Source organism: Bos taurus, chromosome 28 (genome assembly GCF_002263795.3).
Source record: "Bos taurus isolate L1 Dominette 01449 registration number 42190680 breed Hereford chromosome 28, ARS-UCD2.0, whole genome shotgun sequence".
Taxonomy (NCBI): domain Eukaryota; kingdom Metazoa; phylum Chordata; class Mammalia; order Artiodactyla; family Bovidae; genus Bos; species Bos taurus.
This window is the reverse complement of record NC_037355.1, coordinates 42,663,734-42,690,949: the sequence shown is the minus strand read 5'-3', so window position 1 is coordinate 42,690,949 and position 27,216 is coordinate 42,663,734. Positions and strand designations below refer to the sequence as shown.

At 39.9% G+C, this 27,216-nt stretch overlaps 1 protein-coding gene across 1 annotated transcript in view; it reads left to right on the top strand.

The window, feature by feature from the left end:
- The first annotated feature begins 2,586 nt into the window (after positions 1-2,586).
- The window catches only part of FRMPD2 (FERM and PDZ domain containing 2), a 108,477-nt gene continuing 83,847 nt past the window's right edge, over positions 2,587-27,216 (top strand). Inside the window, exon 1 of the mRNA XM_010820735.3 lies at positions 2,587-2,709. The gene's annotated coding sequence lies outside the window, so the exon portion shown is untranslated. The remainder of the gene's footprint in view (positions 2,710-27,216) is intronic.

Below are 27,216 nucleotides of genomic sequence, written 5' to 3'. Positions count from 1 at the left end.
AAATCTTAACAGAGATAATTGTAGAAGGGGATTACTGCTGAGTGCTAACACTGGTAACAAAAAATGTGAATGTGGTGGTGACTTGAAGCAGACCAGCCCACACTTGGGCATCCATGATTCCGTGCTGCTGTCTGCTCTACTGTGAAACAGCCACATGATGGGAGCAGTTCATGTTCTCTTTCTGAGCCTCAGTTTCTTCAACTGTACATGGTTGACCAGAATAAATTACTAAATAAAAATTACCTAGGGCTAGCTAAAATACAGATGTCCCTGGCTCTCCCCTAGAGATTAGGGTTCAGCAGGTCTGGGGAGGTGTTGGGAGATCTATATTTCATCAGGTTCTAATTTAAATCTGATGAGTTGACAAATTTGGGAGAAACAGCACAAGACGGTTGCAAATGATGAATTTGGGGGAAATAAATTTGGGAAACAAACAAATTTGGGAGAAGCAGCACAAGGTGGTTGTACCATGCTTTACTAGCTCGTGTGGAAAACTAGTAGCCTTGAGCAGGAAAAAGATAAATTCTGTAAAACATTATATAATATTTATTAGTTTTTGTAGAGCAATAGAACACAAGGAGGTACAAGGAGAAAAAAAATCCCAGAAATGGACAATAATTTCCTTGAATAAGTAATAACTAATGACTAAATGATAACAACTCAAAACACCCCAAAGCAACCACTGTTAAGCTTCTAGTGATTCCTTCTAGAGTATATATATATATATATATATATATATATATATGAGTACATAATATATATAACATACATCAGTTCAGCTCGGTTGCTCAGTTGTGCCTGACTCTTTGCAACCCCATGGACTGCAGCATGCCAGGCTTCCCTGTCCATCACCAACTCCTGGAGCTTGCTCAAACTGATGTCTATTGAGTTGGTGATGCCACCCAGCCATCTCATCTCATAACATAAATAGCACTATATATAAATGATATATTTTATATTTATATATATTATGTACATATTTACAATAAGAGGAATAATACAGGCCTATTCCATACCTTTTGTTTTTTAAAAGGTCTTGACAAGTTTTGAATGCCAGTGCGTATAGATATACCTGTCTCCTTGACATTGCTGTGTAGTTGATTTTCCACTGTGTATGCACTCCAATTTATTTAGCTGTCCACTATTGATTGACACTTTGGTGGCTTTTAGTTTTTCACTATTACAAAAAACATTGTGATGAGCATCCTTTTTTATATGCTTGAGTGAACTTTTACAGAATGATTCATGAGGTTAGTTCCTTGCAGCTGTGTTTATGAATGACATGTGCATTCACAGTTTTAATAATTATCACTCAATGCCCCACTGAGAGGTTGCACTAACCTACATTCCCACTCCTGGCATATGGGACTGCTCACCAGGCACGCCCTCACCTAGTCCTGGGTTTCATCTGATGTCATTTTTATATGCTTTGGTCTTTATATGAAGTAAAATGCATGGTTTCCTTTTTTTTTTTTAGTCTCTCCATTTTGAAACTGCCTTTTATTTGAAGGGCTCCGACAGTCTACTCTCTCACCTTTACCTTTACAGAGCTAACGTCACACCAATTCTTGGTGTTCCCCTCTGTCTACTGGCTCCTTTTTGAACCTAAGTACCAGAGTGCAGAGAAGGCAATGGCACCCCACTCCAGTACTCTTGTCTGGAAAATCCCATGGGCGGAGGAGCCTAATAGGTTGCAGTCCATGGGGTCGCTAGGAGTCGGACACGACTGAGTGACTTCGCTTTCACTTTTCACTTTCACTCGTTGGAGAAGGAAATGGCAACCCACTCCAGTGTTCTTGCCTGGAGAATCCCAGGGACGCGGGAGCCTGGTGGGCTGCCGTCTATGGGGTCTCACAGAGTCGGACACAACTGAAGCGACTTAGCAGCAGCAGCAGCAACCAGAGAGTGTGAGAATTCCTTTTCTCCAACTGTAGTCTTCCTTTAAAAAAAACAAACATTTTATTGAGGGCTGATTGATGTACAAAGAGCAGTCTGTATTTAACACATACAACTGGAAGCTTGTAGAGATCACTGTACACCCATGAAAACATTGCCACAATCCATGCCGTAACCATATCCATCATCTCCAAAGTTCCTCCTGTCCTGTTATTATTATTATGTGTGTGTATCTGAGAATCACAGTCACATTTCTCTTGCCTTCTAACTGGCAGCTCCAGGTTATTTCTCATTGTTCTCAGATGTTTCTCTGTTCTTGTGGTGCGGGTCCAAAGGGCATGGAGAATGGCGGAGTTAGTGAAACTAAGACTCCGTTCTTGGCCGGCCCCCGGTTCCTTGCAGGGCTCCATTTTTTGATTGGACCGGGACATAAGGCGACATTATGGTCACAGCTCCTGCTGAGCCGCAATCCCATCGCCTTCAGTGGCATCTAATCCAGTTGAGCTCTTAGAGGCTCTCTCGGATCACTGGCTTTGAGGGCACAGACTGCTGGGGTGGCTGTGCCTGCTAATAGGCCAGAGGCTGCTCGGGGCTCAGGGCAGAGACCAAGCCACCGGAAAGGGAAGGGCCCTTGTTGACTCAGTTGCTGGGCCACCGAGTGCTCAGTAACAAACAGTAAACAAAGGCAGAAGCACAGGCGGCAGAAGCAGCTCAGGGGAGAGACAGCACCCCTGCTCCTTGGAGAGTGGGCCACGATAAAGGCCTAGACGGTCACGGAGACTTTCTGGACGCAGCCTTTGACACAGGACGCAGGTACTTCTTGACGTCATTTACTTTCTCCTATCAGTCTGCATCAGGGGAAGGGTAAACCCGTGGGGAATAAGGAGAGCTCAGCAGGGCTAGGCCTTGTGTTAAAGGCTCTTCGCAGTGTTGTTTGGAGTATTACTTGTTTCAGGTTACTGGCATGGACTCATTCAAAAACAAGTGAAGGTACATTTGTTCCTAACAAAGAGTGGGCTCAACAGAGAGTTTAGAGTCAGACCAACCCTTGTTTGAATCACCACTTTGCTACTCAACATCTGTTTAAACTGAAACAAACTCTTTAACTTTGCTGAGACTCTTTCCTTACCTGTTAACTGGTGATGATAGTACACACTTTGTTGCAATGTTGAAGATCCCTGAGGTGATATATGGAAGGCAGGTGCTTGGAGGATAAGAGTAACCCAGTATATGCTAACTCTCCCTATCTTCTAGGAATGAGTGTTGCAGTTATTCCTTACAGGAGGTCAGTGGTTTAAGGTAAAGAGTCTCAAGTCATGTCTATGTAACGTCTAGGAAACAATGAACAAAAGAAAAAATGTCAATAATTCGTCTAATATAATATGCATGCTTAAAGGAAAGAAAAACACTCAGTTTTGAGTTTTTTGACACTTTAAACAACCTTTGTTGTTAAAGCAACAACTGAAATCAGAGATGAGTATCTCCTGGCTAAATCCCACAGTTTGCTATAGGCTATTAGCTGAAACTAAGCTATGACCTTATCAATTTAAGAAGCACTTACTCGTGTCTCCTGGGTGCCATGCTAGGTTCTAGGGTGTCGGGAATACCTTTCTCTGCTCAGAAGATCTTCCAGGTGAATGGAGGAGCCAGCAAGTTTACCTGCACAATAGCTTGTGGTGGTAGCAAGTGCTGAAGAGGCGAGGGATCCTGGAAGAGGGGCTGACTGAGCACTGTTTGAATTCTAGGTGAGAACTAGCGAGAGATGGGAGGGCAGGAGTTGGGGAAAGGCATCTTAGGCAAAGCAAACCTCATGTAAAGGCCTGTGCATGCATGCTAAGTCGTTTCAGTCGTGTCCAACTCTTTGTGACCCCACGGACTACATCAGCCAGGCTCCTCTGTCCACAGGAGTCTCCAGGCAAGAATACTGGAGTGTGTTGCCATGCCCTCTTTCACGGGATCCTCCCTACCCAGGGATCAAACCATCGTCTCTTACATCTCCTGCGTTGGCAGGCAAGTTCTTTATCACTAACGCCACCTGGAAAGCCGGAAGCTGATGTAAAAGTCCAGGGGCATGAATAAGCTAAGCACATTCTGGGAACAGCAAACAGGTTGGAATAACTTGAGTAAAGTGTGAGTGTGGGCATCTGATAAGAGAGAAGGCTGCAGAGGTGAACAGGGCAGATCAAGAAAGGCCTTCTGTAGCTTGTCTTTCACTCAGAAGGTCCTATAGAGTCATTAGTGATTTTAATGACGGAGATGTCATGACTGCATACAGATATTAGAAAGATTATTCTGGTAGTGATGTGGGTATGGGAAGAGTGACCTTGGAATAACGATGGCTTCCCTTGTGGCTCAGCTGGTAAAGAATTCACCTGCAATGCTGGAGACCTGGGTTCGATCCCTGGGTTGGTAAGATCCCCTAGAGAAAGGAAAGGTTACCCACTCCAGTATTCTAGCCTGGAGAATTCCTACAGTCCATGGGGTTGTAAAGAGTCAGACACGACTGAGCGACTTTCAGCCTAACCTAAGGAAACAAGAAAGGGGATGTCGAGAACCTCCAAGCAGGTGCTAACACTGAAAAAACCAATCATGCATATATATATATATATTCATTATATACATTCATTCATATACATATAAATTCATTATAAACATTACTGATGTGAAGGATGTATACTGCACAATTTACAAGTGATAAAATACACAATACTCTTTACTGCTAATTCAGTATAGTCAAGGAATTCACAAGGAATGTATTCATTGATTTTTGCTGAACTCTTGTATCCTTTGTCAGCCTATGTTTGCAATTGACCAACGTGTGTAGTTTCAACATTAACTGATATTTTTGTTTACGCTGACAAGTAAGAAGAAAGTTAAGCAATGAAGGTGAATGTGTTGCTTCTACTCATTGTCAATGACATGAATGACTTTTGTGCGGAATTGGACAACAGTTTTGAATTCTGGAAGACTATTTCCCCAAATTTTGTTCTATTTTCAATATAATAGCTACAGATATGACATACTTCTGGCTTTAACATGCATTGTTGATTTTTTTTATCACTTTCTTAAGTCTTGTTGACTGAAAAAAAAAGCACAACCTGAAAGTTGAGCCTTATTTTTTATGTGAGGGCATTATTTAGGACCGGCGCCTGGGAAGGAAGCCTCTCAGATAGCTCTAGGGGACTATTCCAAAGAGGTAAGGGAGGAGCCGGGACACATAGGAGTTTTTGCTGAAAAGAAAAAAATAAACACTCACGTAATTGAGCATCGAAAGATTACTGCTAAACACAAAAATCAGACATCTCAAGTTAATGATTTTAGTGCCTTTCTATGTATGTGAAGATGCAACATTCTGGGCTCCTTGAAATTACTTCTTTGATTTGCATCTTAACTACCAAAAGTCAGTAGCCTGTTTTTCTCTATCTTGAATTCCCCTCTGCGGGGCCCGCTGTCGGGGTGGCTGCAGCAGTGGGTAACATTCATTGTTTACTGGAGTTTTATGTTTGTCAACAGTGTAGACAGTCAACAAAACAACAAACCAAGTCCTCATTTGCAGTCTTTGTTAATTTCTTCAGTGTAAATATCCCCACTGTGGCCAATTCTAAGTTTCCAATGCTCTATCTCTGGACAGGAAGTTGGAAGAGATAAGTACTAATACACCATCATGTGTAATTTCTATCATATACGTGGAGGAGAGCAGAGACTGCAGTATAGTATATAGTAAAATAATTAGGAAATGGTGGGTTTGAGCTTATGATTAATATAATTTATTTAATTGGAAGTTCCTATAACTTAATTTTTTGTTATACCTATGTTTAACAACCAGCTTGCAAAATTTCTGGGGATTTAATAGCTGGCTCTCACTAGTCGGTAGGAACATTCTTCAGCACATCACAGGATCCAAGAAAGTTTTAAGGAGGAACTTGCCTGGTGGTCCGGTGGTTGAGAGTTTGCCTTTCAATGTAGGGGGTACAGGTTTGCTTCCTGGTCTGGAAGCTAAAGGAAATCAGTCCTGAATATTCATTGGAAAGACTGATGCTAAAGCTGAAACTCCAGTACTTTGGCCACCTGATGTGAAGAACCAACTCATTGGAAAAGACCCTGATGCTGTGAAAGATTGAAGGCGGGAGGTGATGGGGATGACAGAGGATGAGATGGTTGGACGGCATCACCGACTCAATTGACATGAGTTTGAGCAAGCTCCAGGAGTTGGTGATGGACAGGGAAGCCTGGCGTACTGCAGTCCATGGGATTGCAAAGAGTCAGATGTGACTGAATGACTGAAATGAACTAGAAGCTAAGATCCCACATGACTCCCGGCCAAAAAAACAGAACAGAAAACAGAAGCAATATTTTAACAAATTCAGTAAAGACTTTTAAAAGGATCTACATCAAAAAAACAAGTCTTAAAAGAGAATTTAAAAAAAATTTTTAAAGGAAGTTTTAAAGAGGCACAATCCATGGGGAGCGAAATATGATTAGTAGGGATAGAAGGAGAGACAAAGACAGGAATTAAGAAGAATACCTGCTTCTCTCTACGGGCAAATACATCACTCATCAAAACAGGAAATACAGGAATGGATTCAGGGGTGCAAGTCAAGGCTGAACTCTTTGGAAAGACCAATATGGAAAGAGGACTATGATTTAAATATAGAACAGAGAAGGATGGGGAATGTTTACAGCCTTCAGGAAATGTCGCCGGACTTCTTCAGATGCCTAGAGACACGGTGCTCACTCCCCTGGTGGGATCCTATTCTTTGAGTTCCCTGTATCTAAAGCCCCAGATCTGGCTCATCATCATTCAGTGGAGTTTGTTTGGCCAAGTTGTTGTGCAGTAATCCTTTTATTTTTTAACGGAGTGTTTACTTTGCCCTGCTATAAAATGAATGTAATGCTACTCTTCTTTTTAGCCTAAAAATACCTGGAAAGCAATGTAAACCTCCCCAGAAAGACTCTAGGACTGTCCATCACTCACGCTGCCTCTGTCAGTCTTGCTCATTGAAGTTAAGGTTATGGAGGAAGGAGAGGGCTGGCTTAGAAGGACTTGCTGACCCGAGAAAGTGCTGCTGGTGGGCCAGGCAAGTGTGCGCAGGGCACACAGCGTGTATGGGAATACGAATGAAAACAGCCCTGTTGACCACTTTTCCCCTTATCAACCCCCCTAGTCTCTGGCCCTGGTGGTCACTCAGCCCGCCCCCCATTATCCTTTTTTGCAAGTCTCTTTTACCCATAGCTTTTGTCTTCAGAAGCCTACCTTTTGCGTTCACAGAAGCCTAATTGACATTGAGCATCTGGTCCTGGTTCATGGCCTCGGCTTATCCTCTGATAAGTCCTTCACCAAATTCCTTCTCTTTGATTTGATAGAGTAGTTACCCAAGTCACCCAGAACATTGACCAGCCCTAGTTGGGGGTCTCTTTGGTTACTTAACACAGCAATTATACCTCCACATTTTAGTTGACTACAGCCATTGCCTGCTTGTCACTGGTTCTTCCAAACAAGCTAATGGAACAAGCAGGGCTTATGGCTTGTGATGTGCTGTGAACCACCCAGTGATCTTTGGTGATTTTGTTAAAATGCAGATTTCGACTCAGGAGACTAGAGGAGGCCCAGAGTCTATTTATAACAAGCTCCCCGTTGATGCCAATATTGTTACATCTGAGAAACCATGCTTTGAGCTGCAAGGAATGGGGTTTACAGCTTAGGCCAACGGCACCTGTAGCCCCACTGATAGAGCTTCGTCTGTTCTCAAGTGTTAGTTTTGTAGGTTTGTCCCTGCTTTATCCCTTGCCATCAGTGTTTACTCACCGTTAATAATATAAACAGCTCCCATTTCTTGAGACGATACTGTGTGTCAGACACGATAACCAACATCACATAGCTTCCCAGGTGGCATCAGTGGTGAAGAGCCCACCTGCCAATGAGGGAAACGTAAGAGATGTGGGTTCAGTCCCGGGGTCAGGAAGATCCCCTGGAGGACAGCATGGCAACCTACTCCAGTATTATTGCCTAGAGAATCCCATGGACAGAGGAGCCTGGAGGTTACAGTCCATAGGGTCACAAAGAGTCAGACATGACTGAAGCGACTTAGCATGCATACACGCACAGAGAAAATTAACTGCCCAAGGCAGACAATGGTCAGTCCAACTCTGACTTTTGAACCTGCCCTCTCAGCCACTATGATTTGCTAGTCCTGTTTTCCTTCTGGGTTTTTAGGCCCTGAAGTTAGTGTTTTTAGTTGCTCTCCTCCCAAAACTCTTCTTCCTGAGACTGGCTAACTCTCCTTCCCCAGACTTGGTTTTCATTTTATTCTTGGTCACAGGCAGCTGTATAGTTAATTGCCCTTATTTTTCTTGCCTTGATTGTAGAACTTCTGCTTATATTTCCTTGAGTTTAAATGGTTGTAATAGCCTAACATTATTGGAAATAGAGTAGGTAGTGAAGAAAAGTGAATAGGTAGTGAAAGGAGATTTATAGAATGCTGGGAAAGTACCAGTTCATGGTGGGTTGGTGTCGTTCAAGAGGAAGATTTTGAGACCAAGTCATCAGAACTGACTCTTCCATAAACTGTTGTTGTTCAGTCAATAAGTTTTCTCCGACTCTTTGTAACTCCATAGATCGAAGCATCCCAGGCTTCCCTGTCCTTCAATATTTCCCTAAGTTTGCTCAAATTCATGTCCATTGAGTCAATGATGCTATCCAACCATCATATCCTCTGTCGCCTCCTTCTCTTCCTGTCCTCAATCTTTCTTAGCATCAAGGTACATTCCAGTGAGTTGTCTCTTTGCATCAGGTGGCCAAGTATTGGAGCTTCAGCTTCAGCATCAGTCCTTCCAATGAATATTCAGGATTGACTTCCTTTAGGATTGACTGGTTTGATCTCCTTGCAGTCCAAGGGACTCTCAAGAGTTAAGGACTGTGTCTTTCTTTTTTTTTTTAAAGTGAAAGGATAGAGAAAGCTTTTGACATAGACATCAGAAAGAGGTAGAAAGAGTACCCCCCCTTTTTTTTTTCTTTTTTTTTAAGTGGAATCACACAGTACTTGTTCTTTTGTGACTGGGCTTATTCCATTTAGCTATTTTCAAGGTCTATCTATGTCGTAATCTGTGTTAGAATTTGCTTCCTTTTTATTTTATTTTATTTTTTTTTATGTTAATAAACTTCTGTTTGATTTTGTCCTGCTATTCTGTCATTTCTTACAGAGATCCTCAGCTAAGAACTCAGAAGGGTAAAGGGAAATAAGCCTCTATGTCACCCTAAGTCAGCTTCAATAATTGCCATAGTGAGCAGTCTTTTTTTTTGGGGGGGGGGGGATGAAATGTCCTATAGATATCAATTAGGTCTAACTGGTCTATTGTATCGTTTAAAGTTTGTGTTTCCTTGTTAATTTTCTGTTTAGTTGATCTATCCATAGGTGTGAGTGGAGTATTAAAGTCTCCCACTATTATTGTGTTATTCTTAATTTCTCCTTTCATACTTGTTAGCATTTGTCTTACATACTGCGGTGCTCCCATGTTGGGTGCATATATATTTATAATTGTTATATCTTCTTCTTGGATTGATCCTTTGATCATTATGTAGTGACCTTCTTTGTCTCTTTTCACAGCCTTTGTTTTAAAGTCTAATTTATCTGATACGAGTATTGCTACTCCTGCTTTCTTTTGGTCCCTATTTGCATGGAAAATCTTTTTCCAACCTTTCACTTTCAGTCTGTATGTGTCCCCTGTTTTGAGGTGGGTCTCCTGTAGACAACGTATGTAGGGGTCTTGTTTTTGTATCCATTCAGCCAGTCTTTGTCTTTTGGTTGGGGCATTCAACCCATTTACGTTTAAGGTAATTACTGATAAGTATGATCCCGTTGCCATTTACTTTATTGTTTTGGGTTCGAGTTTATACACCATTTTTGTGTTTCCTGTCTAGAGAATATCCTTTAGTATTTGTTGGAGAGCTGGTTTGGTGGTGCAGAATTCTCTCAGCTTTTGCTTGTCTGAAAAGCTTTTGATTTCTCCTTCATACTTGAATGAGATCCTTGCTGGGTACAATAATCTGGGCTGTAGGTTATTTTCTTTCATCATCTTAAGTATGTCTTGCCATTCCCTCCTGGCTTGAAGAGTTTCTATTGAAAGATCAGCTGTTATCCTTATGGGAATTCCCTTGTGTGTTATTTGTTGTTTTTCCCTTGCTGCTTTTAATATTTGTTCTTTGTGTTTGATCTTTGTTAATTTGATGAATATGTGTCTTGGGGTGTTTCTCCTTGGGTTTATCCTGTTTGGGACTCTCTGGGTTTCTTGGACTTGGGTGATTATTTCCTTCCCCATTTTAGGGAAGTTTTCAACTATTATCTCCTCAAGTATTTTCTCATGGTCTTTCTTTTTGTCTTCTTCTTCTGGGACCCCTATGATTCGAATGTTGTAGCGTTTAATATTGTCCTGGAGGTCTCTGAGATTGTCCTCATTTCTTTTAATTCGTTTTTCTTTTATCCTCTCTGATTCATTTATTTCTACCATTCTATCTTCTAATTCACTAATCCTATCTTCTGCCTCTGTTATTCTACTATTTGTTACCTCCAGAGTGTTTTTAATTTCATTTATTGCATTATTCATTATATATTGACTCTTTTTTATTTCTTCTAGGTCCTTGTTAAACCTTTCTTGCATCTTCTCAATCCTTGTCTCCAGGCTATTTATCTGTGATTCGATTTTAATTTCAAGATTTTGGATCAATTTCACTATCATTATTTGGAATTCTTTATCAGGTAGATTCCCTATCTCTTCCTCTTTTGTTTGGTTTGGTGGGCATTTAAATTGCTGAGTTTGGGAGTCCTTTCTGTATTCTGGCAGTTTGTGGAATTCTCTTTATTGTGGCGTTTCCTCGCTGTGTGTGGGTTTGTACAGGTGGCTTGTCAAGGTTTCCTGGTTAGGGAAGCTTGTGTCGGTGTTCTGGTGGGTGGAGCTGTATTTCTTCTCTTTGTTCAGTCGCGCTGTGGGGAGGGAGGGAGGGATGCTGCAAACAAATGACACTGGCGTGCGCTCGCAGTGCCTCAGCCACACTGGGTCTGCCCCCGCTCACGGCGCGTGTAGCCTCCCTACCCACACTGCTCAGGCTCTAGGTTGTTCCGCCGGGAACAATCCGAGGCTGGCCCTGGGTTGCATGCACCTCCCAGGTCCAAGCCGCTCAGGTTCAGGCACTCAGGTAGTCCTCAGAGGCGCAGACTCAGTTGGGCCTGCGTTTTGTGCTCTTCCCAGGTCCGAGCAGCTCAGGTGATGAGGTGTTTGGTGAGCGCCAATGCTGCGACTTATCGCCTCCCCGCCACTTGGTTATCTGGGTGTAAAACCGGCGCACCTTCTCAGGCAGATGTTGACCATCCAGACCCCCAATAAGTTTTAGTTAGCAAAGAAGCCAGTTTTATAGATAATGTCTCTCTGGGGCTGCGATTGCCCCCTTCTGGCTCTGGCTGCCTGTCACCAAAGGGGGAAGGTCTGCAGCCGGCTATCTCTGTTTAGTCCTTTGTTCCGTGCGTGGGCTGGCGGTGTCTTAGGTTAGGGCTGGCTTTTCGCATGGTAGATATCCCACAGTCTGGTTTGCTAGCCCAAATTATTTCGCTCAGATAGTGCTCAGGGTATTCAGGCCAGATTCTTACTCTCAGCGATGCAGCCCACGCCGTGCCTCCCTGCCCAGCCCCCGCTTGCTAATGGCGGATGCAGGCGTCTGCGCTGCTTCTCCGCTGGAGGAGTTACCGTAGGGCTCGCAATCTGTGAGTTTTAATTGTTTATTTATTTTTTCTCCCTGTTATGTTGCCCTCTGTGCTTCCAAAGCTCGGCACGGATTCGGCAGTGAGAAGGTTTCCTGGTGTTTGGAAACTTCTCTCTTTTTAAGACTCCCTTCCCGGGACGGAACTCCGTCTCTCCCTCTTTTGTCTCTTTTATTGTCTTTAATATTTTTTCCTACCTCCTTTCGAAGAGTTGGGTTGCTTTTCTGGGTGCCTGATGTCCTCTGCCGGCATTCAGAAGTTGTTTTGTGGAATTTACTCGACGTTTAAATGCTCTTTTGATGAATTTGTGGGGGAGAAAGTGTTTTCCCCGTCCTACTTCTCCACCATCTTGGCGCCTCCCTCAGGATTGTGTCTTTTCCAAAGGTTATTTTTAAGACATCTTTTGGTCACACTGCATGGCATGTAGGATCTTAGTTCCCAAACCAGGGATTGAACCCATGCCCCCTGCGTTGACAGCACAAAGCTTTAACCACTGGACCACCAGGGAAGTCTCTCTGGGTGTTATTTTTAATGGTATGTTCTGGATGGATAAATTTGGCTGAAGGATGTATCTTTACCCCCAAAAGAATATTTAAAACAAAGTATTCATTTTGCAGAGTTTGTGACAGGGTGAGCCTCTTCTCAGCTTAAGTTGGGAGCCCACTAAAGTCCCTGTTCTGCCTGAGTTCCGTCCATCAGAGGTTGATCTAGTTGTCACTTTGAGACAAGAGGGGACTAAGGTCTCTGTGAAGAGGGACCTTGCTAGACTTCTCTGGCTCCTGGACCCCTCTGGAGGCAGCAGACTCCATCTAGCTAGCTGGTATGCACAAATCATTGCCCCCAACACACTTAACCTCTCTCTGCTTCACATTTTCCCTTTCCCACAGAGTAATGCAATTAGCAAAAGGAATCACTCTTTGTCTTCGGCTGTCAGGCAGAAATGGTTACATTTAGATATAAAGCCTCGTCCCTTTTTATAGACCGAAGTGAACATCTGGAGAACGAGGACCAGAAACTTGACTTGTTAATGCCAATTCCAAGAACTTTGTCATGATATTTATTTTATTTTATATTTTAAATTTAATTGAGCTTTATTTTCCTACTTTATTGTTTTATTTTAATAGACTTTCCTTTTGGAGCACTCAGCATAAAGCCCTTGAGGTCCATCCAAGTGGTCGCAGATATCAACAGACTGCTTTCCATTGCTGAACAGTATAATGTGATGTAGCCACACCACAGTTTGTTTAACCATTCACCAGATGAAGGACATTATGGTTGCTGATAGTTTTTATTTTTTCTCTGTATCTTCACCAGCATTTAGTATTATAACTTTTTTCTCTACTAATAGGTAGATAGTGATACTTTGTTATAGTCTTAATTTTCCTTCCTCTTGTGGCCAATGATGTTGAACTGGTGATCTTTCCATGTGCTTATTCATTGTGTATGTATCTACTTCTTAAAGTGTCTCTTCTTGTCTGTTGCCCATTAAACTGGCGGATCCATGTCAATGTATGGCAAAACCAATACAATATTGTAAAGTAAAATAAATAAATAAAACTGAAAAAATAGACTTTATATTCTAGAGAAATTTTAGGTTCACATAAAACTGAGAGAAGATATAGAGATTTTCCCTGCACCTATGTATGTGAAGATGCAAGATACCTCTTCATCTGGGCTCCTTGAAATTATTCCTTTGATTTGCATCTTAACTATCTAAAGTCAGTAGCCTGCTTTTCTCGATCTTGAATTCCCCTCTGTGGGGCGCATTGTTGGGCATGCAAGAAGTGAAAGTTGCTCAGTCGTGTCCAGCTCTTTGAGATCCCCATGGACTATACAGTCGATGGAATTCTCCAGGCCGGAATACTGGAGTGGTTAGCCTTTCCCTTCTCCAGGGTATCTTCCAACCCAGGGGTCGAACCCAGGTCTCCTGCATTGCATGCGGATTCTTTACCAGCTGAGCCACCAGGGAAGCCACTCATGCATAGGCTTCCCCATTATCAACATTCCCCACCAGCGTGGTAGATTTGTAACAACCAGTGAATATTCACTGACTTATCATCACCCAAAGTCCATAGTATACATTAGGAGTCACTTGGTGTTACACGTTCCAGAGACTTGAACAGATGTAAAATGACATGTATCCACCACGACAATGTCATACAGAATAGTTTCACGACCCTAAACATCATCTTTGTTCCACCTGTTCATCCCACCCTCCTCCCTAATCCTTGGTAACCACTGGTAGTTTTCTGTGTCCATTGTTTTGCCTTTTCCAGAATGTCATGTAATTGGAATGACACTGTATGTAACCTCTTCAGATTTTTTTCCACTTAGTTGAGCAATATGCATTTGTTTCTTCCATGTATTTTAATGGTTTGATAGCTCACTTCTCCTTCAGTTCAGTTCAGTTCAGTCGCTCAGTCATGTCCGACTCTTTGCGACGCCATGAATCGCAGCATGCCAGGCCTCCCTGTTCATCACCAACTCCCAGAGTTCACTCAGACTCACGTCCATCGAGTCAGTGATGCCATCTAGCCATCTCATCCTCTGTCGTCCCCTTCTCCTCCTGCCCCCAATCCCTCCCAGCATCAGAGTCTTTTCCAATGAGTCAACTCTTCGCATGAGGTGGCCAAAGTACTGGAGTTTCAGCTTTAGCATCAGTCCTTCCAAAGAAATCCCAGGACTGATCTCCTTCAGAATGGACTGGTTGGATCTCCTTGCGGTCCAAGGGACTCTCAAGAGTCTTCTCCAACACCACAGTTCAAGGGCATCAATTCTTCGGGGCTCAGCCTTCTTCACAGTCCAACTCTCACATCCATACATGACCACAGGAAAAACCATAGCCTTGACTAGACGGACCTTTGTTGGCAAAGTAATGTCTCTGCTTTTGAATATGCTATCTAGGTTGGTCATAACTTTCCTTCCAAGGAGTAAACATCTTTTAATTTCATGGCTGCAGTCACCATCTGCAGTGATTTTCAGCCCAGAAAAATACAGTCTGACACTGTTTCCACTGTTTCCCCATCTATTTCCCATGAACTGATGGGACCGGATTCCATGATCTTTGTTTTCTGAAGGTTGAGCTTTAAGCCAACTTTTTCACTCTCCACTTCCACTTTCATCAAGAGGCTTTTGAGTTCCTCTTCACTTTCTGCCATAAGGGTGGTGTCATCTGCATATCTGAGGTGATTGATATTTCTCCCAGCAATCTTGATTCCAGCTTGTGCTTTCTCCAGCCCAGTGTTTCTCATGATGTACTCTGCATATAAGTTAAATAAGCAGGGTGACAATATACAGCCTTGAAGAACTCCTTTTCCTATTTGGAACCAGTCTGTTGTTCCATGTCCAGTTCTAACTGTTGCTTCCTGACCTGCGTACAGACTTCTAAAGAGGCAGGTCAGGTGGTCTGATATTCCCACTTGTCTTTAGCCCTGAATAATACTCCAGTGTCTGGAAGTACCATGGTTTATTTACCTACTCACCTACTGAACGACATCTTGGTTGCTTCCAGGTTTTAGCAATAATAAATTAAGCTATCATAAATACTCGTGTGCTGGTTTTTATATTGATGTAAGTTTTCAACTGCTTTGGATAAGTACTTGCTGGTCACATAGTAAGAGTATGTTTCATTTTGTAAGAAATCCCCAAACTGTCTTTCAAAGTGGTTGTACCATTTGCATTCCCATCAGCAATGAATGAGAGTTTCTGCTCCTCCACATCTTTGTCAGCGTTTGGTGCTGTTAGTCTTCTGGATATTGGCCATTCTAATATCATTCTGAATGCTCCCTTGTGAAGTACATACGTATTAAGGATGGTCATGTTTTCTTGGAATATTGACTCTTTCATTATAATACTATGTACTTCCTGGTATGGTAATTTCAAGAGCTCCGTCTTACCTGAGCCTGGTTCTATCACTTGCTTGATTTCTTTAGACTGATTTTTTTCTTGCTTTTATATATGACTTGGTGATTTTTTGTTGAAACCCAGACATTGTGTATTGAGTAATCAGGATCTTAGTGTGAGCACTTACATTAATCTGGCCGGGATTTACATTGTTTTCACCATTTGGTGTAGCCATAGGTGTCTAAGGCTTCAACTTCTAGTATCTTTGCTTTTCTTTCCCCAGTTGTTTTGGGTTTCTCTAAAAATGACTTCTTAAATACAAGCCTTTTGCTGTCATCTTCTGTTTTTATACAGGAGTCCTGTTGATGTGGTGGTGAAGTGTAATGGTAGTTGCTCAGTCATGTCTGACTCTTTGCGACCCCATAGACTGTAGCCTGCCAAGCTCCTCTGTCCATGGAATTTTCCAAGCAAGAATACTGGAGTGGGTTGCCACTTCCTACTCCAGGGTTATCTTCTTGACCCACGGATCGAACCCACATCTCCTATGCCTCCTGCATTGGCAGGCAGATTCTTTACCACTAGTTCCAGCTGGGAAGTCCAGATGGTGAAACGCAGAAGACAATCTATGTTCCATAATCCTATGATTAGATCTCAATCTCAGTAACTTTGTTGCTCCATTGGGCTCTGACCTTCACACATTCTTCTTAGCTTCCTTCTCCCCTGTGGTGAGACAGGCAGGCTGGAGGCACTGGATTTGGGTATTTCCCTTCCCTTATCTTGGTTAGACTCCTAAAGTAGTTTTCCTTGAGGAGGAGATCAGGACGCTTTTGGCCTCTTTTTAAATGGTTATGTTTTTCCTTCTCCTGCTGGAAAGCATAAGAGGATTTTCTTATATTCCCCACGAGAATCTAGTGGGACTCCTGGAGATAAAACTCACAAAATGTGAGGTTCCTCTAAGATGGGGCTCTGCAGAATTTTTAACTGTCAAGATAGCTAGTCTACCCTAAGCCTATGCAGCATGTCAATTATAGTCTGTTTCCCTTCCTGGTACTGATTCCAGACACTTTTTTTTCTTATTGTGAGAATGGGAGTGATGACTTCCAAGCTCGTCACATGCTGCAGCAGAAACTGGAAGACTGCCTGTTGCATATTTTAAGACTTAATTCATGTAAATGCCATACCAAACCTTGATTTTTTAAAAAATGTAGTCCAATATATCACTCGTGTTTCATGGATTTTTAATTTTTTATCTTGTTTAAGAAAGAAGATTTTCACCATTTCATTTATAAATTCAGTATTATTATATCCTAAATCTCTCCCTTTCTTCCTCTCTTTTCTTTCTCTTTCCTATATAGATATATAATACTTAGTACTTTAATTAATTTTAAATATTGTGTGTGATATGAAGTATGAATCTGAATTTATTTTTGCCAAATGAACAACTATTATCCTAATATTATTAATTAGCCACTGAATAGTCAGTTCATTGGACTATAAAGAAAGCTGAGTGCAGAAGAATTGATGCTTTTGAACTGTGGTGTTGAAGAAGACTCTTGAGAGTCCCTTGGACTGCAAGGAGATCCAACCATCCATCCTAAAGGAGATCAGTCCTGGTGTTCATTGAAAGGATTGATGTTGAAGCTGAAACTCCAATATTTTGGCAACCTGATGCGAAGAGCGGACTCATTGGAAAATACTTTGATGTTGGGAAAGATTGAAGGCAGGAGGAGAAGGGGACGACAGAGAATGAGATGGTTGGATGGCATCAGCGACTCGATGGACATGAATTTGGGTGAACTCCGGGAGTTGGTGATGGAGGGAGGCCTGGTGTGCTGCGGTTCATGGGGTCACAAAGAGTCGGACACGATTGAGTGACTGAACTCAGTTCATTAGTCAGTGCATCTTTCCTCATTGGTTTAAATGAGTAAATTTTCTTATTCAACTTGGTTTATTTTATATTTTGTTACTCTGTTCATATGTGAATACCACACTGTTTTATTCAAAGGGGTTTTATAATACAACTATTCTTTGTTTTAATACTGAGTAAAAAGTCTCTGCAGCTCCTTATTTTGCACTTTCAGCTTCACCAGGGAGCCTAGCATTGTGGAGAACATACCAGGTGTGAAGCCACTAAATCAGCCACTGTGAACTTAGAGGATAATATACTTGCAATATTTTAGCTTTAATGAAAAGGTCTTTATATGTTGCTGAGGATTTTTCTTTAATTGTGGAGTTTTCCCTTGATGACATCTGCGTTTGATCTTTGGTCTTTCCATTGCCTTTATTATTCTTCTCATCTTCATTTAGATTTTTGTTTGAGCGAAAAACAATCAATTGTTCCAGCTAAGTAACTTTCTTTTATTTTCACACTGTCTCTAATTGTGCGCAAGCATGTTAATGCCCTTGACTCAGTAGCTCAAGGGATGTCCTATGTTCTTTAATTTTTAAAAATGATTTAGAATTTCATGCTTTTTTTACTGTTAAAACTTGTCTTCTCTTACACTTGCCAGAATAAATATGTCACAGCATGGTTCTGTGACACTTTCAAACCACTTTGCATGCTTAATGTTTGGCGTTCAACATTTGGCTAATGTTGCCCGAAGATCAGAGAAAACTTTGAGACAGAATACTTCCGAAGCAGAGTAAAAGAGCGCGGTGAATGAAGATGAAGTACAGGAAATGAGTGGGGATAGGAGCTCGGTAGCCTATCAGCTTGCTGAATTCCGTTCTTTTACTTCATGTCGTTTGTTATTACTTGCTGGTGTGAAATTTCTCTAGGAAAAAGACTAGTGAAGGGTTTTTCAATCTTATTTCCATATAACATTGACTTTATTTCCCCGATCTGCCAATCATGTTATTTTTATAATAGAGATGTGTTTGTTGATTGGAGTGTATTAGAAGAAATATGTTCATGTTATTGTTTATCTTCAATATTTTTATTATTTTATCTTAACAAATTTCTAAGAAAAATGTTATTATCTCTTCCTATGACTGTCAATTTCTAAATTTCTCTGCATAATGTTGTCAATATTTTCTTTTTAGATTTTCTGGTTGTATTTTTGGTACATTTAAGTTCATGATTGGTATTTTTTTAAGGATTTTCTTGGTCATAAGTTTGACGAAAGTTTGACTTCTGTCCTTTATTAATATTGCTATGCTATTAATGGCTTTATTGTGGTTGGTGCTTCCATACAACTACTATGCTTAATTCTATCTTGTCCACTTCTCTATTTTAGATAGCTTCCTTTAAACAATTTTAGCAGAGTTTTCTTTTTCCTCTACTCTGATAAACTCAGGTTTTAGAAGAGCTTCTTTTTGATATTAAAGATATATAAAGTACAAAAATCGTAAGTGCTCATCTTGATGCATTTTCACAAACTGAGCATACTCGAGTAACCAACACGCAGATCGATAAATGCACCATTACCAGAACCCTTCCTTGTGCCTCTTCCAACATGATCCCTATCCCAGGTAACCTCTATCCTGACCTCTCATGGTTTTTTGTTATCCTGAATGAATTCTGACAGATGTATTCTTCATTAATTTACCATTTTATTTGGAAAAACTCCAAATGCCTTTCCATGGCCTGAGCATTCCTCTAGGACATGACCTCTGTTTATCTCCTCAACCTCATCTTGTTCCGTTCTACCTCTCCTACATCGCACATTAGCCAAATTAGCCTCTGTACACAAAAGACAACAAGCATGACTGATTGCTATTCTTTGAAAAGCCTGCTTACAAGTTTAGCCCTTGGCTGGTTTCTGGGAATTTAGTTTCCAGGAAAGTCTCCACCACTCTAACTGATAACTGACCTCCCCTTACCCCTCTTTTTAAATGACTGTAGATTGACTCAGATAATGTACTCTTGTGCATGGCTTATTTTGCTCACCATTCTATTTATCAGGTACGTTTAGTTGTAGTTTGTTAGTCTCTTTGCCGTTGAGTATTTTATTATGTGGTGTATACACTAAGATTTATCTATCCTATTGCTTATAGGCATTTGAGTAGTTTCCAGTTCGGTGGTACTGTGAATACTGTTGCTATGTCCATTCACTGCATGCCTTTCGGACATGCATATATGAAGACATGCATATATGAAGACATGCATATGAAGACATGCATATATGAAGAGTCGAAATTTGACGTCATGGATATGTAGCTTTTGTGGACCCTGCCAGATAGTTTTTTTTCATTGTTGTACTAATTTATGGGGCTTCCCTGGTGGCTCAGCAGTAAAAAACCTGCCTGCCAATACAGGAGATGTGGGTTAAGTCCCTGAATTGGGAAGATCCCCTGGAGAAAGAAATGGCAACCCACTCCAGTATTCTTGCCTGGGAAACCGCATGGACAGCGGAGCCTAGCCAGAGGGCTACAGTCCATGGAGTTATAAAGAGTCAGACACAACTTAGCAACTGAGCACTCAGCACTAATTTATATCTCTGCCAATGAGGTAGGAGAGTCCTAGTTCTTCTATATCTTCATCAACCCTTGGTACTTTATGTCTTTTTCATTTAGTTTTTCTGACACTTGTATAGTGGTATCTCATTGTGATTCTAATTGTAATTCTCTGATGATTGATAAAGTTGAGCATTTTTTAATATGTTTATTGGCCATTTTTGTGTATCCTCTTTTGTAATCTGCTTGCTTAAGTTTTGTCCTTTTTTTTCTATTTGGTCTGTTTTTTAAAAACTGATTTGTGATAGTTTTAAAAATACATTCTGGATAAAATTGCTTTTTTTGATATATGTATTCTAGATATCACCTCCTCCTCTGAATTATCATTTTACTCTTTAATGGTGTTTTTTGCTAAACAGAGTAAATGCACCAGCCTTTTAGTAGGTACATTTGACCTTTTTACATGTACTGATTTCTGATGTATTACCGATGTATTTGGCCATATTTTGTGTTTTATTTATTTATCATTATTTATCCTATTTTTTCCTTTTTCTGCTTTCTGTTGGATTGATAAACTTTTTTGTATTTTTTTTTATAATCCTCTGTTATTTGGAAACTATTGATTGGATTTCTATTTTTGAGATGAGTAACCTAAAGTTTTTTTTTTTTTTTTAGCTTTATATGCTACTGTTAAGATAATTTCTAGGGCGAGTATAATTGCTTTATAAATGATCTACCTTTATATCTGATAACATAGAGACTTTGTCTTTGATGTTCTATAGTGCTGCTGCAATGTGTCTAGGTGTGATTTTATTTTGATTTATCCATTTGTGTCTAAGGACTCATATTTCTTAAACTCTGGAGAATCTTCAGCAATTCATTTATTTCTTCAAATAGTCCTCCTCTCTTCTCCTTCCATTCCCTTCTGGAACTTACACTAGAAAAATGCTGGAGCCTTCCAACTGTACCACATACCCTGCAGCTACTGTGATCTTTCAAAAGTATGAATTCTATTATGTTGGTCATATTTGCAACTCTCTGTGCTGGACGTTTTCCTAACCACCCTCTGGACTTTCTAACTCTTCAATTACTTATACAGTCAGTTTTTTGTATTAACTTTTTTCCTTTAGAGAAACCTAATTTTTTGTTATCCTGGATGATCTCTGACAGATGTACTCCTCATTAATTTACCATTTTATTTGGAAAAATTCCAAATGCCTTAGCATGGCCTGAACACTCCTCTGTGATGTGACTTGTTTACCTCCTCAGTCTTGCCTCTGTCGTACACTAGCCAGATTAGCCTCATGTACACAAAAAACAAGCATGACTGATTGCTATTCTTTGAAAAGGCTGCTTATAAGTTTAGCCCTTAACTGATGTCTGGGAATTTAGTTTTCAGGAAAGTCTCCACCACCCTAACTGATCAGAGTGGTTATCTGTGCTTAGATGGTGCAAACAATATGATTTGTGCCGAGAACATGCTTTCCTTCTGGGACTCTGGAATTTTGGTACATACTAGGCAGAGGGTGCATATGGGATCATTCCCCGGTGAAAACCTTGGGTGATGAGCTTCCGTGGTTGACTATATTTCACTCATGTCATTACAACTCATTGTTGGCGAGCACATCCTTTCTAACAGCTGGAAAAGGACTCTGGAAATTTTGTGCCTCCCCCCCCCCCAGGATTTGCCTTATCTACCTTTTGTTTTCACTAATTTTGCTTTGTATTTTTTCTCTGCGTTAAATAATAACATGATGAGGACTATATGCAGAGTCTTTGAATCCTCCTCCTGAAGCATGGAACCTAGGTGTGGTCTTGGAAATACCACCCACACACATCTTAGAGACCTGTGAAGGAATAAGGTATTGCATAATATTTTAAAGTCCATTTAAAAATCTCTTGTATTATTTCCAAAATTTCACAAAGACATTTCCAAGCACACTTAGTTTCAAGGTTAGAAGTCATAGAGATTATAGACTAACTATAAAAGCAAATAAATTCCTAAATTTCACAAAGACAAATGCTTTAATATACATTTTTACCTTTAAGAGCATCTTTGGCTATGTATTTTTAATAGATATACAGAGAGTGTAAAGAGGTCTCAGTGAATTAGTTATTCACTATAGTGAATCAGTTATTACAGGACTGGACATACCTAACTTCCTATTGCAAACACTGTTGTTATTTTTGGGTGAAACAAACATGCTTCTCTATGGCAAACCTTCAAACAACTGTGATTTAATTTCCAAGCATACATAGTTTCAAGGTTAGAAGTCACAGAGATTATAGACTAACTATAAAAGCAAATAAGTACTTATTCAGAACTTCCCTTTTAATAAGCTATAGCATAAATATAAATTCAACTTAAATTTTGGAATACCTCATAGGCAAATCACTTATCTCCTCCCTTATCTTTCTAACCTCGAGATTTCAAACACTGGGTCAACAATTTGTTTATTTGAAGTCTTTCATTAAGCACCATTAACATTATCATGATTTCAACAGAAACTTTTAGTAAGGTTGTATTAAGATATTATAACCCCCTCCTCAACAGTTCCAATTCATTACTGCCATGAGGTTTTCCGTCAGCAATTCTCCTCTGCCATCTTTGCAAGGCTAACTTCTTTATTGTTGTTCAGACCTCAGTTTGAATATTACCTCCTTAGAGAAATCTCTCTCTAAAAAAGCTAGCTGTTTACTCTCATTCATGTTTTTATCTTTGCAGAACACTTACCAAACTCTATTTTTATAGTTTGTTGTTTCTTTAGTCATTTATTTAATTTTTCTTCCTTCTTCCTCACTAGAACATAAACTTCATGAAGAAAGGAATTTGCTATATCCCCAGTGTCTTTCATGTAACTGGCAAGTAATCAATGTTTATGGACTGAATGAATGAAACAATAATGCTAGATTTAAAATTCTCCTGATATTTTAATAACTTTTATTTTATTTATTTATTTATTTTAGTAGGAGCCATACCCAAGTGTTTTATTATTGTCCACTAGGTCAGTTTTCTTGCAAATGTAACATGTTGGATGGTTTAAAAATACTTTTTTTTTTTCTGTTATAGATAACTTTTTTTTAAATTTAATTTTATTTTTTAAGTTTACAATATTATACTGGTTTTGCCATATATCAACATGAATCCACCACAGGTATATATGTGTTCCCCATCCTGAACCCTCCTCCCTCCTCCCTCCTCCCTCCCCATACCATCCCTCTGGGTCATCCCAGTGCACCAGCCCCAAGCATCCAGTATCGTGCATCAAACCTGGACTGGCGACTCATTTCATATATGACATTATACATGTTTCAATGCCATTCCCCCAAATCATCCCACCCTCTCCCTCTCCCACAGAGTCCAAAAGATTGTTCTGTACATCAATGTCTCTTTTGCTGTCTCATATACAGGGTTATTGTTACCATCTTTCTAAATTCCATATATATGCATTAGTATACTGTATTGGTGTTTTTCTTTCTGGCTTACTTCACTCTGTATAATAGGCTCCAGTTTCATCCACCTCATTAGAACTGATTCAAATGTATTCTTTTTAATGGCTGAGTAATACTCCATTGTGTATATGTACCACAGCTTTCTTATCCATTCATCTGCTGATGGACATCTAGGTTGCTTCCATGTCCTGGCTATTATAAACAGTGCTGTGAAAATAAATCAAAATTTTCATAGAAATGAATGAAAATGAAAACACAACAACTCAAAACCTGTGGGACACAGTAAAAGCAGTCCTAAGGGGAAAGTTCATAGCAATACAGGCATACTTCAAGAAACAAGAAAAAAGTCAAATAAATAACCTAACTCTACACCTAAAGCAACTAGAAAAGGAAGAAATGAAGAACCCCAGGGTGAGTAGAAGGAAGGAAATCTTAAAAATTAGGGCAGAAATAAATGCAAAAGAAACAAAAGAGACTATAGCAAAAATCAACAAAGCCAAAAGCTGGTTCTTTGAAAGGATAAATAAAATTGACAAACCATTAGCCAGACTCATCAAGAAACAAAGGGAGAAAAATCAAATCAGTAAAATTAGAAATGAAAATGGAGAGATCACAACAGACAACACAGAAATAAAAAGGATCATAAGAGACTACTATCAGCAATTATATGCCAATAAAATGGACAACGTGGAAGAAATGGACAAATTCTTAGTAAAGTACAACTTTCCAAAACTGGACCAGGAAGAAATAGAAAATCTTAACAGACTCATCACAAGCACGGAAATTGAAACTGTAAGCAGAAATCTTCCAGCAAACAAAAGCCCAGGTCCAGATGGCTTCACAGCTGAATTCTACCAAAAATTTAGAGAAGAGCTAACACCTATCCTACTCAAACTCTTCCAGAAAATTGCAGAGGAAGGTAAACTTCCAAACTCATTCTATACCCTAATGCCAAAACCTGACAAAGATGCCACAAAAAAAGAAAACTACAGGCCAGTATGACTGATGAACATAGATGCAAAAATCCTTAACAAAATCATAGCAATCAGAATTCAACAACACATTAAAAAGATCATACACCATGACCAAATGGGCTTTATACCAGGGATGCAAGGATTCTTCAATATCCACAAATCAATCAATGTAATACACCACATTAACAAATTGAAAAATAAAAGCCATATGATTATCTCAATAGATGCAGAGAAAGCCTTTGACAAAATTCAACATCCATTTATGATAAAAACTCTCCAGAAAGCAGGAATAGAAGGAACATAGCTCAACATAATAAAAGCCATATATGACAAACCCACAGCAAACATTATCCTCAATGGTGAAAAGTTGAAAGCATTTCCTCTAAAGTCAGGAACAAGACAAGGGTGCCCACTTTCACCATTACTATCCAACATAGTTTTGGAAGTTTTGGCCACAGCAATCAGAGCAGAAAAAGAAATAAAAGGAATCCAAATTGGAAAAGAAGTAAAACTCTCACTGTTTGTAGATGACAGGATCCTCTACATAGAAAACCCTAAAGACTCCACCAGAAAATTACTAGAACTAATCAATGAATATAGTAAAGTTGCAGGATATAAAATCAACACACAGAAATGCCTTGCATTCCTATACACTAATAAGGAGAAAATAGAAAGAGAAATTAAGGAAACAATTCCATTCACCATTGCAACGAAAAGAATAAAATACTTAGGAATATATCTACCTAAAGAAACTAAAGACCTATATATAGAAAACTATAAAACACTGGTGAAAGAAATAAAAAATGACACTAATAGATGGAGAAATATACCATGTTCATGGATTGGAAGAATCAATATAGTGAAAATGAGTATACTACCCAAAGCAATCTATAGATTCAATGCAATCCCTATCAAGCTACCAACGGTATTCTTCACAGAGCTAGAACAAATAATTTCACAATTTGTATGGAAATACAAAAAACCTTGAATAGCCAAAGCAATCTTGAGAAAGAAGAATGGAACTGGAGGAATCAACCTGCCTGACTTCAGGCTCTACTACAAAGCCACAGTTATCAAGACAGTATGGTACTGGCACAAAGACAGAAATATAGATCAATGGAACAAAATAGAAAGCCCAGAGATAAATCCATGCACCTATGGACAACTTATCTTTGACAAAGGAGACAAGAATATACAATGGATTAAAGACAATCTCTTTAACATGTGGTGCTGGGAAAACTGGACAACCACTTGCAAAAGATTGAAACTAGAACGCTTTCTAACACCATACACAAAAATAAACTCAAAATGGATTAAAGATCTAAATGTAAGACCAGAAACTATAAAACTCCTAGAGGAGAACATGGGCAAAACACTCTCTGACATACATCACAGCAGGATCCTCTATGACCCACCTCCCAGAATATTGGAAATTAATAACTTTTAATTAAAACATAACATACTGTAAGCACACACATGTAACCACCATCCTGATCAGCAGGGGACATTAACAGTACTTCAGGATTCCCCCTTCCTTTGTTTTTCTTTCAAGTCAGTATGCTCGTCTCCCTAAAAATAACCATAATTTTGACTTCTAACACTTAGACTACTTTGTGAACTTTATGTAAATAGAATCTTGTATTATTTTTCACTCAGATTATTTCCTTTAAATATATCTATGATACTTATCCATGTTGTTGTATGCTATGATGCTAAGTTGCTTTAATTGTATCTGACTCTTTGCGACCCCATGGACTATAGCCCACCAGGCTCCTCTGTCCATGGGATTCTCCAGGCAGGAACACTGGAGTGGGCTGCCATTTCCTTCTCCATGGTGTATGCTATAGAAATAGTTTATTTCCTTTGCTGCCTAGTATTTTATTGTTAGAGGTGACATTTGACCCACTGTATAGTTGATGGCTAACTCTATAGTTTCCATTTGGGGTTATTATAAATAGTGCTGCCATGGACGTGCTTGTACACACACATATATTTCAGATAAGTATCAGAAGGTCATAGCTCATGTATTTATTTAGTAGATCATTAAAATAAATATTCTAATGTGATTGTACCAGCTTCCAGTAAACCAACATTCTCACCAATTCTGGGAATTATTTTTAATTTTTGCCATTCTCAAGTCCTTATTGTACCATTAGTTCTTTGATGTCTTCAAATATATTTTAAAACCGTTAACCAGGATTTTCAGTTATTTTGGTGGGGGGTTGGTTTGATATTGGATAGTCCTTTAATCTTCCTTCTGCTGCTGCTGCTGCTGCTGCTGCTAAGTTGCTTCAGTCATGTCTGACTCTGTGTGACCCCATAGATGGCAGCCCACCAGGCTCCCCTATCCCTGGGATTCTCCAGGCAAGAACACTGGAGTGGGTTGCCATTTCCTTCTCCAATGCATGAAAAGTGAAAAAAATAAAGTGAAGTCGCTCAGTCATGTCCGACTCCTAGCGACCCCATGGACTGCATCCCACCAGGCCCCTCCGTCCATGGGATTTTCCAGGCAAGAGTACTGGAGTGGGTTGCCATTGCCTTCTCCAATCTTCCTTCTATAATCCATCAATTCTTCTTATTTTTTGACGCATTTTGAAGAAAGTTACAGACATTAAACACTTCAACATGCATATCATTAACTAGACTTCAATGACCTGATTTAAATTTTTTTTTTTTCATGTACCAACTGTGAGCATTTGAGCATGTTACTTCAGTTCTCTGAGCTTTGGATTCCTAATGGGAAAAAATGCTGATATTAATAACTACCTTATAGGGGGTTGCTAGGTGGGTTAAATGAAATTATAAATGCATGAACATATATGTATAGGGCTTCCCAGGTGGTTCAGTGGTAAAGAATCTGCCTGCCAACGCAAGAGATGCAGGAGACGTGGGTTTGATCCCTGGGT